Below are 16,304 nucleotides of genomic sequence, written 5' to 3'. Positions count from 1 at the left end.
CTGCATCGATCACCACGGCGAATTTACCTATATAACAGAAAAGCAATAAAACTATATTTGACAATAATAGGTAGTTGTTTTATTTTATCCTGAATATATAATATATGTATATACGAGTATAAAAGCAAAAACACTCACTTGAGTGAGTGTTGACGTACTTGACTCGCAATTCTCGTAAACTAGACCATGAAGATGAAATTTGTCAAGAAGGTAGATTGTGTCTAGGAGATGTCCGCTAAGAAAGGACATTTTGAAAAGCATGAAATAGGGATTGCCAATTTGTATGAAACATTACCGTTTTTGAAGTAAGATACATACAATTTTTAATTTAAATCAGTACTTGGTAAAAAATAATAATGCATTAATTGGATTTTGAAAATTACTTCCCTATAAAATTGAATAGGTGTTGCAAGTTTGTATGAATCATCGTCATTTTAAGTGAGTCACATGAAATTTTTGATTGAAATTTGTAATTAGTAATCTATAATAGTAAAATATGATAATGCATTTATTTTATTTTGAAAATTTCAACCCTGAGGAAGCAAATTTATATGAAACTTCCGATCCGATTCGATTAGTAAAATATAATAATGCAATAATTAGATAATAAATAAGATAGATAAGTTAGGTAATATAATATATAAATAACATACAATAATACACATAATGTTACATCATATGTAATTAATAAAAGTATTACTAACTTTTACCCACTGCATCGTTGCCCTAGAGATGTAATTTTCAAATTGTTTCTAGTTATTGCATTCATTATAAATAGCAGCCCTACAAACCTACCATTAGTAATCTCTAATAGAGATTACTAAAGGTAAGTAAAGGTTTGAAGGGCTTTTTTGGAATCATAGAGATTCTCTATGTTTCCAAATAAATCTATTTTTAGTGTATTATTATTTTGCATTGTAGTGTTATATTTGACGGGTCAGAGAGGCAATGTAATTACAACCTGGGCAATTCCCGTGTGACACTGCTGGTATTTGTCCATACCATAGGCTCGGTCCCAACTTTTCATCAGATGAGTCTAAGTTTGCCTGGCTAGTAATAAAATAAAAAGCCTTTATTCTACCAAATACCATACCGGTTATGTATCTACATATAAATAACATACATTTTAACTTACTATATTGAACCCTTAATTGGAAGTCGCCTCTGTGGCGCAGGCCTCCCCAGTTTGTTTCCACTCTTCTCTACGCCTTGCTTGCCTCATGCAATGCCTTGCTTGTCGATCCACATACCTTTTTAAAACCATCACTCCACCTTACCTTTAGTATACCTCGCTTTGTTTTTCCATCTCTCGGTCTTCATTCTGTCATTATTTTGTCCATCTATCATTTCCTAGCCTACATAAGTCTCCGGCCCATTTCCATTTTAGAATTCTTATTCTGCTCAGCTCTCACATTGCAGCTAATTAATAATAAGTACTTACTAATAAGTACTGTTAAAAATAAATGTTTCCAAACTTGGTAAAAGGTTTTTACGAAATTAATAGACACGAACTTGATCTTCTTTAACTGCAAGTGTCAGTGTTTTCATTCAAATCTTCTTAAGGTATTTGACCAGACGATTTACTCAATTCTCAATGGTCGTAAAATAAATTAAATAATAGGGAAAAATCTTTCAAATCGTTTTTATTATAATTAAATAATAGGAAAATCTTACTATTTTTTTAATTATGGCTTGTTAAGAACAATAAGGTAAAGAACACAAGGGCAAAGTGATTGGGATTTCAACTACATGACTGTAATTTAATTTTGATAAATATTTATTTTTTACTTAGGTATCAAATTGCATTACTAACTAAACTACCTACTTTTTATCTTTTCTGAAATTGTACAATTGTTACAAAATCCCTAACATACGAATTGCTAACACATGGTACCTTTGGTTGATCCTTTGAGCGAAGTTTTAAGATTAACACTTTTCAAAGCGTCTTACCTACTCGTAAGATTTTCGTGTTTGTTACAATGGGACACGACTGGCGAACCTAATATTAACTTGAAACTTGAGGATCTACCCAAAGAGCCGTACCGATTCATATAGAAAGAAAGAAATTTTGGAATGGTGTTCTTACGCTTGTTTGTACTGTACATGTGTAACAAATTTTAAATTCTTTTCATTTTCTTTCTTCTTCTATTTCTTTGACAACTAGATGCTGACATTATTGAATACAATATAGATGTAGCCATTGACGTCAATGGAGGGGGACCTAGAACTGATCGTGGAACACAACAAAGTAGTTAATTGGCTTTAGTGGGGGAGCTAACAGGCGCTCTTGGCCGCAATGTTGACAATATCCGCCCTTCAACGACCTGTTATCGCCATGTTGCTTTTAAACATGATTACCACACGCAATGTCAATTTCATAATGTAATTTTCCAACAACAACAGATAAACTATACCACTTCATCACGTCGAACACAACTGTCTTTTGTAACCGTCTCATTGTTCTACAGTTGCAGTATTGGCTTTATGATGGGAAGGTTGGGGTGGGATTGGGGTAGGTGCCTACCTAGAATCTCTTGGGTTTACTTCGATTCTGAGACTTGGTTTATACATAGGTACACGGGCGTTTCGGCACGGTGTGGATAACTGTTGATAGATGTCACATCCCTATGTTAGAAGTATTTGTATTTGTATTTATTTATTTATTAAAACTTTACAGTAAACACAAATTAAATATGTCCTGCAAAACTGCTTACGCGGTTTGACTGCAGGTAATAGTCTCTTTTAAACATTTATAAGCTTAATTATATGTACTTAATTAATAAACATTAATGTTATGTATGAGATCATTAAAACTACAGCAATTCGAGCAAATACTTTTTTAACATACTTTTGAATCGGCACAAGCGTGGTTCCAGTCTGATGTTCTCAGGTAAACTATTAAGAAGATATGGCAAACGTTTTTTTAAAGATCTGTCTCCAAAGTAATTGTTTACTCTGGGAACCTCATATTTACCTGTGGTTACCGACCTAGTGCCACGCTCATGTCGAATCAACGATAAGCTAAGATCTTGGTTGCCATGGTTATTAACTGCCAAAAGGTATTTATGTTTTAATCTAACTGGTAAGATTTTGCATATTTTAAATAGTTTAGTATAATCTCCTTTACATTGAATTTTTGTTTTTCTGTTAACTAATAGTTTTAAAAATCTGATTTGTAGTGCTTCTAGTCTATCGATGTAAGTTTTGAAAGTTAGTCCATAGCAATCAAGAGCGTAACCCAATATAGAATCGACTAAGGCGAAGTATAAACATTTCAATACTGGAGTAGGTACTTTAAAACTTAGGTGATAAAATTTTCCGAGTAGTATTCTTAATTTATCACATATGTAATCTATATGGGATTCCCAGGAAAATTTAGTATCAATTTTGACACCCAGGTAAGTTATAGAACTAACATTTTCAATAGGCGTACATTTACAATCTAAGTTATTATTATGGAAGCATTCAAAACTGTGAGCAATCAATGGTGGTGGAGGCTCGGCGGGACGGAGATGAGGTGAGTGAATTATTAGCAATTTAGTCTTTTCTGTATTCAAAATGATGCCATTATCATGTGACCATTTCACCACCGCGTCCACGTCACGCTGGACTAAACGGCACGTCTCAGCGAGGTCTGTTCCTGCGCTCAGAGTGCACAGGTCGTCGGCGAACATGTACGCGGAGCAGTGCTGAAGCGTTCCACAGAGGCCGTTAACGTGCATCAGGTAACAGACAGGACCACACCCCGACCCCTGCGGGACGCCGCAATCGACCAATTTCTCTTCACTGAGCGTGTCTCCGACCTTCACTCTATAAGAGCGTCCAGTAAGGTAGTCTCTGAACCATTGGTTCAGTGGCTGTCCCAAGCCGCATTCCTCCATGCCCATCAAGAGCGTCACATATTAGAAAATGGCGTCGGCAGAACGATATAATTAATAATTAAATGTGTACTAGAAGACCAAAGTCAATAAAGATAACTGTACCAATCATACAAAAAGTGTATTTATTACAATGGGAACAAAAGACCTAAAGACCCAAGACAACACAACCAAACAATACCCATCATGGTCGTTTATCTTAGAAACGTGAGAGTAATGTCAACATCAACAGGAAAGGCTCTCTATAGTTAGTACCTTATTTATTTAATCAATGGTCAAAGGATGTGCGATCAATAGACGACACAAACGGAGGTCGAAGGCCCGGATATGAGGTCCTGTCATATAAGCTAAATATTGCGATCATCCCACAAATATTCATTATTATGTGTCTGGTAGGTAGTATATGTTTTTACTCTTTCACGCTAAATCTACTGAACGGATTGTTATTATATGTGGAACACGGGTAACAATTTATTATGTAACCTGGAATAATACATAGCGTATTGTTTACTCCGAAATTTAAGCAGCTACACTTTTACACATCTTAATAATGATCCTTATTTTTTAATTGCCCATTAAAGTAACATCATTTTATCAGAGATATTTAAAGAATATTGTTCATATTACAATTTTGTTCATTTTCTGTGATGTATATTATTATTATGCTATGTATAAATTTATTTCTATTTCTAAAGAAGCGGCGTTTAGTATAGTATAGTATTATACATAGATAAAGAAATATATGTATTGTAGTATTATACAATCCCTTTAGATCGAAATGTTACAACCTGAATAACCTTCAGTTTTAGTAATTATAAAGCAATTTTTAACAATAATGTAGATATACCCCAATGCTAACTAATATTATAAATGCGAAAGTAAAATTGTTTGTACCTCTTCATGCTTTATCTATTCAACCATTCTTGTTGAAATTTGGCACACATGTAGTTTGAAGTATGGAGAAGAACGTAGGACCTTTCGTCCCGAAAAAATATCTGTTCCCGTAGGAAATTTACGCGGGCAAAAGCAAGTTAAGTAAAAGTTATTAGAATTATTGGCACAAGCGGCACATGCACAACTATAAGCTATAGTGCAGAATTGGACCTATTTTTATTTTTATTCATGGCTATATTATAGATGTCTTCCACTTACGATAGTGCTGGCTAAATGTATTCTTATTATTATAAAATTAAGTATTTTTTCGCGTCACCAGTCTGTCTGTTCGCGATGAACTCAAAAACGATTGCACGAATTTTCATGCGCCTTTTTCACGGTGATTCTTGAGGACGGTTTAGGTGTAGGTACCTCTATTTATTATGTGTTTACCCGAGCGAAGTCGGAACGGGTTGCTAGTAAGCTATAATGATGCCAGATGTTCTAATCTGAGAGGTAACTATTTGTTCAGATCAGATTACGTAGTACGTAGACTCGGATTACGTACTCAGTATTTAGTCTTGTAGAAGATACAACTTGTAGAAGATATACTTATAGTCGTCACATTGGCCGGCCATCCGGCGTATCATGTTGTGGAGAATGTCTATATATGAAAGTGAACTTTAACCTATATTTATATTTGGTTCTAGTTATCTAAAATTATATAGATAATTTCAAAAAAATACAGGATAATTAATCCATGAAGATTCTATTAAGTGCTGTACAAATACGTGATTCAAACAATCCTTATATTAATGTAAATTCATAGCACGTGGGTGTGGATGCGGCGGAAATACAAAACAATAAGATTTATTATACATATCATTCGTTTATCACAATGACCTTCGAGACTAAGCAAACAAGTGCATGAATTTATTTATCACACAACTGCTGGATCTTGTAGAGTTGCAGCATGCAATCGAGTTGACTGGTAGGCTTCGACCAACTAAAACTTACATCAACAGTAATTAAAAGAAAAACTTTTCTTAAGAAAACCTTTTATTAAATGCTCCAAAAAGAACTTTTTTTTTCAAATTTTAACTATCGACTTATAACCTCACTATACACAATTTATATGATCATAAGAGCTTGTCGTCAGGTTGTGCATGTGCATTGTGCAAAAGTGCATAAAAAATTACAATTCCGCCATCTTGAATGTTCCGTCATATTGGATTTAGAATGACGACACATTATTTTTCGACTTACTCTCAACAAGCCCTTTCATAGAATATGGGTACATATTGTAGAAATGCATTAAAAATAACTATTCCGCCATCTTGGATAGTCCGCCATATTGGATTTCGAATGATTACATACGTATATTGTCATTCAAACTAAACATGTATACAAAATTTCAGCTCAATCGGTTGAAGATATCTGCTTCAAAATTAATTTGCAAGATTCTACCCGAACAAACTTGTAAAAAAGGTATACATTGCAAGTTAAAAGCTTATAAAAAGGTTTTTTTTATTACGTTTAGACAAAAGTCGTAGAACAAAAGATGTATGTAGGTACCTACTATATGTGCCTTTGGAAAGTTATGCGTTAGATACCAGCACAGATCAATTAAAAATGGTCTGTGGATACCAGTAACCCTGTACAAGAAAGAGTACATGCTATATACTTATATATCATTTTTTATTAAAGGGTTTATGAAATGCTATCTAAATATGTATACTTAGAATTCAAGGCCAATCGGACAACGAATTGTTGTGCATTTGTGCAGTTTGAAAGCGTCTTACAAATTGTGCAACTTACTTATTTGGGTTTAAAGTATATGCTAGCTGCCAAACACTTACCGTGTTCTAAAATAAGAATTATTAATTATCGACAAAAATATAAATAAAAAAAGAATCTTGTGAAAGGAGCGTAATCAATAAAATTTACAAATTAAGAAGGAATGACTAAAGAAGGTAGAAAATAAATGACGATCTACGACGCCATGCCTCGGACGGACATAAATGAAATAGTGACAATGATTACCCACTCCACTAACAAACATCCAGACATGGTCGTAGATAATAGATTTATTTATTTATTATCTAAAAAACCCAAAGTTCAAAATATACTCTTCCCGTTGTCTAGTGATTTTCATATCTTTTTTCAGTTTTGATTATCTAGATACTGCTTCTATTAATATCTCGTGTGAACGAACTGTAATCTATTTGTTAAGCAGACTGAGTGACGCTTATATACCTATACCTATATATTTATACCTATGTACTCTATGAAGTTCATTCTTTATGATAATCTCGTTGGTCTCGACGAATTAACGCGTGTCACTGGAAAACCGCCATACATATATGTACTTATATGTTTGGTTACATAATAGTAATCAACAATAATTAGACACCCATTTCTTAGACGTAGTATTGAGTACTCTACAATGAACGTTTTTACTGATGTTTTCCTATTGCGATATTGAAATTTCTTAATAAGTGAACACATATTTATGATTCTGATAGTTCTTATGTACTTATAATTTAGACACATTTTCCAGCTTTGGTTATAATTTGCTATCATAAGCTGATTCTTTGACATTTTAAATATGATGTAACTGATTAAATTGCGGCAAAAAATGCTTATCGCTCACTGAATGGTTTTGAATTATTGAAAACAAAAACATGCGTCTGCAGCATGGGCATATTGGGCGCCCTGAGTGGTGGGTACAAACTGTTAACGACAAGAGATAATGTTTGAATGTGACGCAAACACGACTGTTATTATATTCAGTTGTAAACTTTCCACAAATGGCGGCCTACACTACACTGCTCACTAATAACACTAATTAAAAGGATGTATTTATAGTTACAGATCTACGGATAAAATTGAACCATTAGTATTGCAGACTGTGTTTTTTTTATATATAGAGGGTATAAATGATTTTGAAACACAGTAAGTATAGGAAATATAGAAATGACGCCTTAACAAAAGTTGTTTGGCCTGATGAGCATTTTCTGTTGAGGTATAAAAATCGAAGATCTGGAACACCTGATGTAGACTCTCGATGGTCCAGCTAAACTATAGCAAATGTAGAAACGACGTCCTGACAAAAGTTGTTCAGCCTGATGAGCATTTTCTGTTAAAGTATAAAAATCCAATTAAAATTTTGTTAGAATTTCAAAATAAAATCAATTCATGCGTTTGGCATACGATGGATCAGGAGGATATACAGATAAAATTTGACCTTATACTTACCTAAGTAAGTATGTTTGTGTCGGGGTTTTATATTATCTGTATTTCGAAGGAGTGATCCACTTCTTTGAAGTGTGTATAAAATAAATACAATAATTAAATATTCAATAAAGTACCTACCTGCCAACAGCTAGCTATCAACAACTGTGTTTGCCATGACAACACTATATTTATCAATCAATACATATAATAAAACAGTAGAAAAAAAATCCTGTATATTGAATAAATTTACATAAAATTAAAATTAGGCGATAGTCACAGCAACAGAGTAAGAATTTGAAAAAAAAAACATCTGTCTGTATGTCTGTCTGTTTTACACGCTAATCTTCGTAACTACTGGAAGGATTTGAATGAAACTTTTTTGTTATATAGCTATTAAGCCTGGACAACATATAGTGTATAAATTATTTTGAAAACCCGAACCAGATGGAGAACAATGATGATACAGCTAAACTATAGGAAATATCAAAACGAAGTCTTAACAAAAGTTATTCAGCCTGATGATCATTTACTGTTGAGATATAAAAATCGAAGATCTGGGACACCTGATGTAGACGGTACAGCTAAACTGTAGGAAATATATGTAGAAATGACGACTTAACAAAAATTGTTCAGTCTGATGAGCATTTTCTGTAGAGGTATAAAAATAGAAGACCTTGAACACATATGATGTAGACCTATGATGGTACAGCTAAACTATAGGAAACATAGAAATGACGCTCTGATAAACATTGTTCAGTCTAATGAGTATTTTCTGTTGAGGTATAAAAATCGAAGATCTGGAACACCTTAAGTAGAGAAATAATAGTTCAGCTAAACTACAGAGAACATACTTTTTCAGCCTGATTTGCATCTTCTTGTATGTAGAGGTATCGTGACATTTGTATACGATTAAATTTCTCTAACAATTTTGACTTCTTACCAAAAATTGTTCGGCTACGCGAACGAAGTCGCAGGCATCAGCTAGTTTATAATATCGGTGTAAAACTGTACTGATAAAATTAATTTTCCACTAAGGTATCCAACGTAAACAATGAGTAGTGACTAACATGGCCATTATCAGTAGGTAGTTATGTGCACAAAATTGTTTATCTTTATAATATCTAAAATATTATTAACTCGTAGGTTATTAATATTTTGTATTATTTATTAATTAGGCCTAAATAGTTAAGGTGGAGCGAATTTCATAATTGTTCGTAATGTACCTAATTCATTCTCTCTAACATCTTCACTCAGTTTTGGTTCCATGTCGCGAAGCCCGTAGTCAGCGTAAAAATATACCCGTGATTTTAATCTTTTCCTATAGTGCAGGGAGTGCGGCGCATGCGGACGCCGGTAGCGGGGACTCTTAAAAGCCGATCGCATACGAGCCCTACGGCGCCAAAGTGCACATGGGTGCTGAATGGAGCTGGAGCCGCGCACCTGGTGATTTTACAACCAGCCGTCTGACGTCAACTCTACTTGGGAATTTATTGTTGCAAATGCAAATATTCCCCAGTTTTAGTAGCTTTGTACGCCATCTAAGGGTGGATATATGAAAATAGTCCTATTCGAGGGAATAATTACACACTACATAAGTCATTATCAAATTGTAATCCGTCGATCGGCGAGCACAAAAAGCATTGGGTACCGTGCACGCGAGCTGGTCGTGGCTGTCGACACGTGGTAACAGGCAGCGGGCGAGTCAATGCCGTCGTTGTCCTACAAAAATGTCTTATCTTTAAAATAATTAAAATTATTTACCTAGTCTACAAAGTCCAGCGCCTAATCACGACTTTCGCCGTAACACTAAGGCAATTGTCAAATGATCGAATTACGATACATATAAAGGGTAAACATTTCATAAAAAAAAATTAACTATTAAAATAACTAAAACTTAATAAAAATTTATAATAAAGTTTATAAATGACTAGATATTTACAAAAAATTAGTTATTTTTAAAAACCGACCAAACCAGCCTACAACGCCATTTGACAATGTTTCAAGAATATATATAACTAATAATAGACGCGGTTTCATTTTTTTTTCGCGAAAATTGAAGGTCAGATTTTTATCTTTCGAATAATCGTAGGAATCATTGTTCTATCGAAAAATCATACAATGAGTTCATGTAGCCCAAGCGTTAAAAGTTTCTGGATCGCACAATTCACAGAAATCTTTTTTTACTATGGTCAAAGTCAAATAAGAATGAAAAAACCAGTCAAGTGCGAATTAGACTCGCCCACCGATGGCTCCGTACAAAATTTTGAAGATCGGCGGGCGTATGCACTTATTTTGTGCGAAAATAATTACAAATATATATTTTTTTGTGTGATGTAAGTATAAATTACATTTTTTTCGATTTTTTCCTAAATTAGCATAGTATGCCCTTATTTCGAGGCGAGAGGCCTTTTCCTAAATTTCATGATTATAGGTCATAGGCAAGTACCCTATAGGTTTTGATTCCCTTATGAAATCGCAAAAAGTCGCAAAATACGTGACGTACTCATATTTTTTGATCGCGTTAACGTAGGTATAAGTTTGATTTTTTCCCAGCTGAAAGAGACCGTAGACCTGGGTATTTGGTATAAATTTCAACACGATGTGAAAAAGGGTCTTGACAGACGGACGGACAGACAGACAGACAACGAAGTGATCCTATAAGGGTTCCGTTTTTACCTTTTGAGGTACGGAACCCTAAAATTTAAACAATATGAAAACTCGGACAGGGTTTGACCAATATTGACAGCGTTGTCACTTTCACTCCCATCTACACATGGAATTAGTACTAATTCCATACGTCTAAATCATTGTTACGTTATTTATAACTTTCACTTGTTTTCTGCTACCATAAATTAGCCATAGGATGACATGTAGTATTAAAACAACCTTCAAACGTTCCCCGTCTTGTCAATTTGTCTTTCTATTTGAATTTTTATCTCCTCTCAACTAAACAGCTCAACAAATATAACGATGAAGTCGTGATACTGTTTGGATGTCTAATGATCCTAATTGTAAGTATGGAAGTTTTATGAATTTTGTGTGTACTTATGTATCTACTAGCGACCCGTTCCGTCTTCGCTCAGGTAAAATCATATTACAAGTATACCTAAACTTTCCTGAGGAATCATACTAATTGGTGAAAATGGCATAAGAATCCGTGCATTAGGTAGTTTTTGAGTTTATCGCAAAAAACAGATAAGTAGACTAAAAATAAACATATAAAAAGTTTAATCAGGCACTTAATTATACTCTTAAATGAATATCTACTTAGCAATAATCAATTTCATTCAAGAGTTATATTTATGATAAGACATAGTAATGTTAGATAATTACAATTTGAAGTCGCATCTAGGGTCCTTGACTTGCATTTGACTGTTGCTTATTTTTAACAACTAAAATTATTTACTACGTTTTAGCAAAAAGTCAGGCCTTTGTTCAAAATGTCTGACATTATGACTTCTCGCGATCTAACTAAAAGCAGCAAAGCGGTTTTGCACTTATTTGCTCTTAATTATAATATATTTAACAATAATCAAATCAGACAGTCATGAACCACTGTTGGGAACCGCATTCAGCCGGAGCTGTCTTGTTTGTCAAGTTCACTTATTATAAGTGTGATTACAGGCAGTCCGTCTGTAGTGGCGTAGCTGTGGGAGGACAGTCAATGTCGTGCACCGGGATACTATGCTCAAGGGGCTTCTTAACCTTACCTACGACGTTTTTTGTTATCCAACTAGAGTTAAAATGCGAAAGTTAATCTGTCTGTTATGATTACGTCCACGTTTAAACCGGTGGTGAAATAGCTAATGACTGTGAATATTCTTAGCTATGCTATCCTTAAGACATGTAAGTAGATATTACTTAGGTATAAGTATGTACATTTATTTCTAATTCTAATATTTATTTATTTTCTCATTTAGCGACATGAATTAGGTAGTTATCAATGCAGAGGAGATCATTCGGATTATTTAGGTATATCAACTTTTTAATATCACGTACAATTACTTCTTTAATTTGTTGACAATAATATTTAAAAAATAAATATTTATGTGCGTACACGCGTAGCTGTACAACCCTTGAGGCCGTGACACACTGAACGGTATAGATAAAATGTTATTCTTAAAATAAACAACCAGTATTTCAATATCCGTTAAAAAAATTGAATTAAGTAAACTTTTTGCTTAACTTTTTGCCAATCTTTTAACGGGTATTGTGCAAGAATGCCACAATTTGATTTCAATTAGTATATAGTCTCTCGTCTCTGGTTATAGTTCGTTACCCGTATGTTATTTTAATTTTTAGAAAGCATAGGTACCTACGTATGTTTTGTTTCTAATAAAACGCTCCGATGCAGTGCCAAAGATATCTATAAAATTACGTGACGTTTTGTCATGTCAATATTAAACCAGATTTTTTGGAAACTGTCCAAGATTTAGCAAACTGGTTACCCCATTGAGAGAAAATGTTCGTATGGTATGTATTTACTTACCGTACCGTACTTATATTTAGCCTTACCAACAGTTAGTAAAGTTTAAATGAACTATTAAAGTAGTCTAGTAGTAATTAACTAATCATAACATTACTTAGAAACTAGACATGTGGTCACTAAAAAGGCACTTACTTGTCTTTGTGAGTGCGTCATCTATCATCTTTAGGGTTCCGAATCTGAAACCGAGTATCATAATTATAATTATTAATATTTTATGGATGGTTTTGAAACAGATTTATCAAAATCGGAGCAGTTTTATGGACTTTTATCTTTTTTCTTAATCAAACGTGCCTACTATATTAGACAGGATATCGATGATAATGCCAGTGTCAGTCTGAAGGCTGACGGCTGTCTCGTCAATGCAGAGCCGTTGGACTAGTGATAGTTTATTAAACTGTGGTAGGTACGTAACTAGGTAGTTATGTTTGAAATGTGGCTGGTCCACTGCATCACGCTACAAATGCGTGCCCACGAGTTATACCCACTCGTATTTTTACTCAGTGCTAATTGTATTTTACATCTAAGTTACATGGAAATTACCAATTTGTGTCGCAGTCACGGACTATTACATACATTACTAGCTGCGCCCCGGGGCTTTACTCCCGTGGGAATATTGGGATAAAAATTTCCCTATGCGTTATTCCAGCTTGTATTCTACCTGTGCACTTAACAACAATCCGTTCAATAAATTTTGCGTGAAGGAGTAACAAATTACACACATACATACATCCTCACAAAGTTTCACAATATATACTGTACTTATTAGTAGGATAGGATTACATTCATAACTACTCCCGTGTTTTATGAGATGAAAATGTAACTATACTTAAATATTTTCACATCTTGATTCAAAATGAGTTAAGAGCACAAAGAACTCATTTAAATAATGTTACTAGAAAGGGGTGTCATAAATTTTGTTCAAAGGTGTTTATACTTTAATATACAAGCAAAAATGTATTACCGTAACATACAGATCCAAGCAAGGTTACTTAATGACTAGCGGTCGACGAATTACTGCGTAGGGTCCAGGCTCCGCACAGAATTTCTATTTTCATTACGTAATTACGTAAAGTCTAAGTTAAGAAAGTAAGGTCTTTGGATGTAATTGTATCAGTGTGTTGATTATGAAATTAGACACTTGCCACAAAATACCAATGAGAACCTATATACATGATAGTTCTCCTTCATTCAAAGCGAAGCCAATTCGAGAATACTGCGACTGACGTACCGAGGCTTAATTGCTACATTTCTGGTGTTAGTGACGGCTAATGAGTATACATTTTTATATAACTCTTTATTAGGCGTCACTAACACGTTTATTAAGCCTCGGGTACAGATACCTTACAGTATCCTAGTGACGCCTAAAGAGTATACAAAAATGTATACCAGAAATGTACCTTACAGTAAGGTAAGGTACCTTACAGTATCCTCGAATTGGCATCGCTTTGAATGAAGGAGAACTAACAGGTTTATAGGTTCTCATTGGTATTTTGTGGCTAGTGTCTAACATAAACATCTTTGTATTGTCACATCGTAGGAGTAGCTATTGAGAACAGCAGCACGCAAGCTCTGAAATAGAATTACCTAGCTTGGTACTTGGTAGGTACCTATTTAGAATTTTGAATTAAACGCATTTCTATATCAGCAAGAGACATGTACCTACAGAAGATTAATAGGATTACAATACAACAAAAATAATAAAGTAATCTTAATTGATATGTTGCCCTTTTCGCATCTAAATAAGATAATGTATAATTATTATAAATACTTTTTATGTAAAATGATATAATTTATATATTATCTATTTTACATAATATGGAAACTTTTTTACATATTATGCAAAATAGATATAATATACCTTTACATAATAAAAATAAATTAGATAATATTATAAGTACTCAACTGTAAAACGCATTAATGGCGAGATGGCGAGACTCAGCAGGCACTATCTTAGTTATCACTTGACCTCGTGCAACTGCGTTCAGTTCATTCACATCTGTTCTATGTGCTTATTGCGGAGCGAGTACGAGAGGCAAGAGCTTGATGAGGTTCTCAAATCGATTATCTCATTGTTTTTTTACATCTGGCCTAATAATATTAGGCAAAGCTCAGCGCCGATGGCGCTACAAGTACAACTAAGGTACATAAACATTGCCAATGGACGCAATTTTCAATATTGTTTCAGATTTATGACCAAAATTACCTTCTACGCAATCGTGGTGCGAGTTTAAAGGAAAAAGGAAGAATGTAGTGGATTATTGAATAGGCTTTCAAAACACATAGTGTTAAGTACAAGACGAATTTTGTAAATTATTGTAGTCCATTGTAAAACATCTTTATTATAATTTTTAAACACCATTGATATCACATTGCACTAATTGTGGGGTTGGGATATCCACCACTTCTTCACTTCCACCGAAAAACTATTCAAATCAAAAATATAAACACAAAAAAGCTTTTGAGTACACTTTTAAAACTTCAGTTTTAGACCATGAGAAAACTGAAGGGCGGTTAACTGGTCCTGAAAATAATAAACTATAAGTTCTGCATATTTGGTCAACTGTGGTCATAAACTGATATAAACTTGATTGACTTGACTGACTGTATTCAGTCCATATTTTAATAAGTATTCACGTGCGAAGTGTTCCAAGCTTTTTTTCGACCGTTTACTGGCTCGAAAATTTTACAGCGTGAGGCGTATCCCATAGTTTTCGAAGTTTTTTATCTTATGGAAAACGATTTTTCCCAACGATTTTCGGCACCCGAATTGTTGCTACATTGTTGTATATTTTCACAAACGAATGCTTACACAATGAAAGGATTAATAAAGTACTCTACGTTTTAATCGACATAGCAAAAGGCGGCAAAGCTTTTGTGCACGCTGTATTCTCGCGGGATAAATGTGCAGTAATAGTCTCTATTACCAGGGTCCCGCGGCTACAACACATTTGGTAACTATTATCCCGCTGTCAATCGATCTACCTACAAAATAGCGAACATAAACTAAATATCTATGGTACATACCGGCATACTGTCTGGCCGTCAGGCCACCGTATAACAGAAGTATCTAGACTAACAGCATTATGTAGATCTAGTTTTAATATGTTATCACAAAATAACCTAATATTGTTAGGTGCAAAAAGTAGTAGTAAAAGCAAAATAATCTATAGTTCGTATAAGTAATGAACTTCTTATTATTGAAGCATACGGTCAATAAATATCAAAAACCGGTTTCTTCGATATACAAGTTGTGATTAATATTTAGGGAACTTATCCTACTTAGTATATAAATAGTTACAGGTCGATAGACCTACGCGAGGCACAGCTTAGGTAAGCCGATCCGTAATAGCTAGTTTTTTTCATCCCTTTATGTCTGTTTATCACACGAAATCTGAAATTATAATTTTAATTCCACATTTCCCACGAGATCCCTGAGACGCAGATATTTATATAAAAAAGTATTATTTTAAAATAACAAAGCATTCAGGCAAACAACATTTAGAATTTTAATCACTGAATATACTTTATTCGCTATTAATTAAAAAAACGATATTCACCTAGTTAGACACTATAGACGAAATACATTTATTTTTCTAGATTTGTAATTTTAGTACAAAATTAATCGAACATCGTGATCGAGCAGAACATGATTCGAACCTTCGGTTTCCTTCCAGTTTCAGTTTCAGCCGAAACCAAAACTATTCATAGGTTATGAAAAATACAATATCTGGAATCTAGAGAATTCCGGTCATGCTCAAGCACTTGGACAACTGTGTTCTAGGATGGAAACCAGGAGATCAGTAGTGAGGTGATGCCTTGATCTCTAG

Source organism: Plodia interpunctella, chromosome Z, assembly GCF_027563975.2.
Source record: "Plodia interpunctella isolate USDA-ARS_2022_Savannah chromosome Z, ilPloInte3.2, whole genome shotgun sequence".
In the NCBI taxonomy this organism is placed as follows: Eukaryota; Metazoa; Arthropoda; class Insecta; order Lepidoptera; family Pyralidae; genus Plodia; species Plodia interpunctella.
This window is presented reverse-complemented; position numbering follows the sequence as displayed.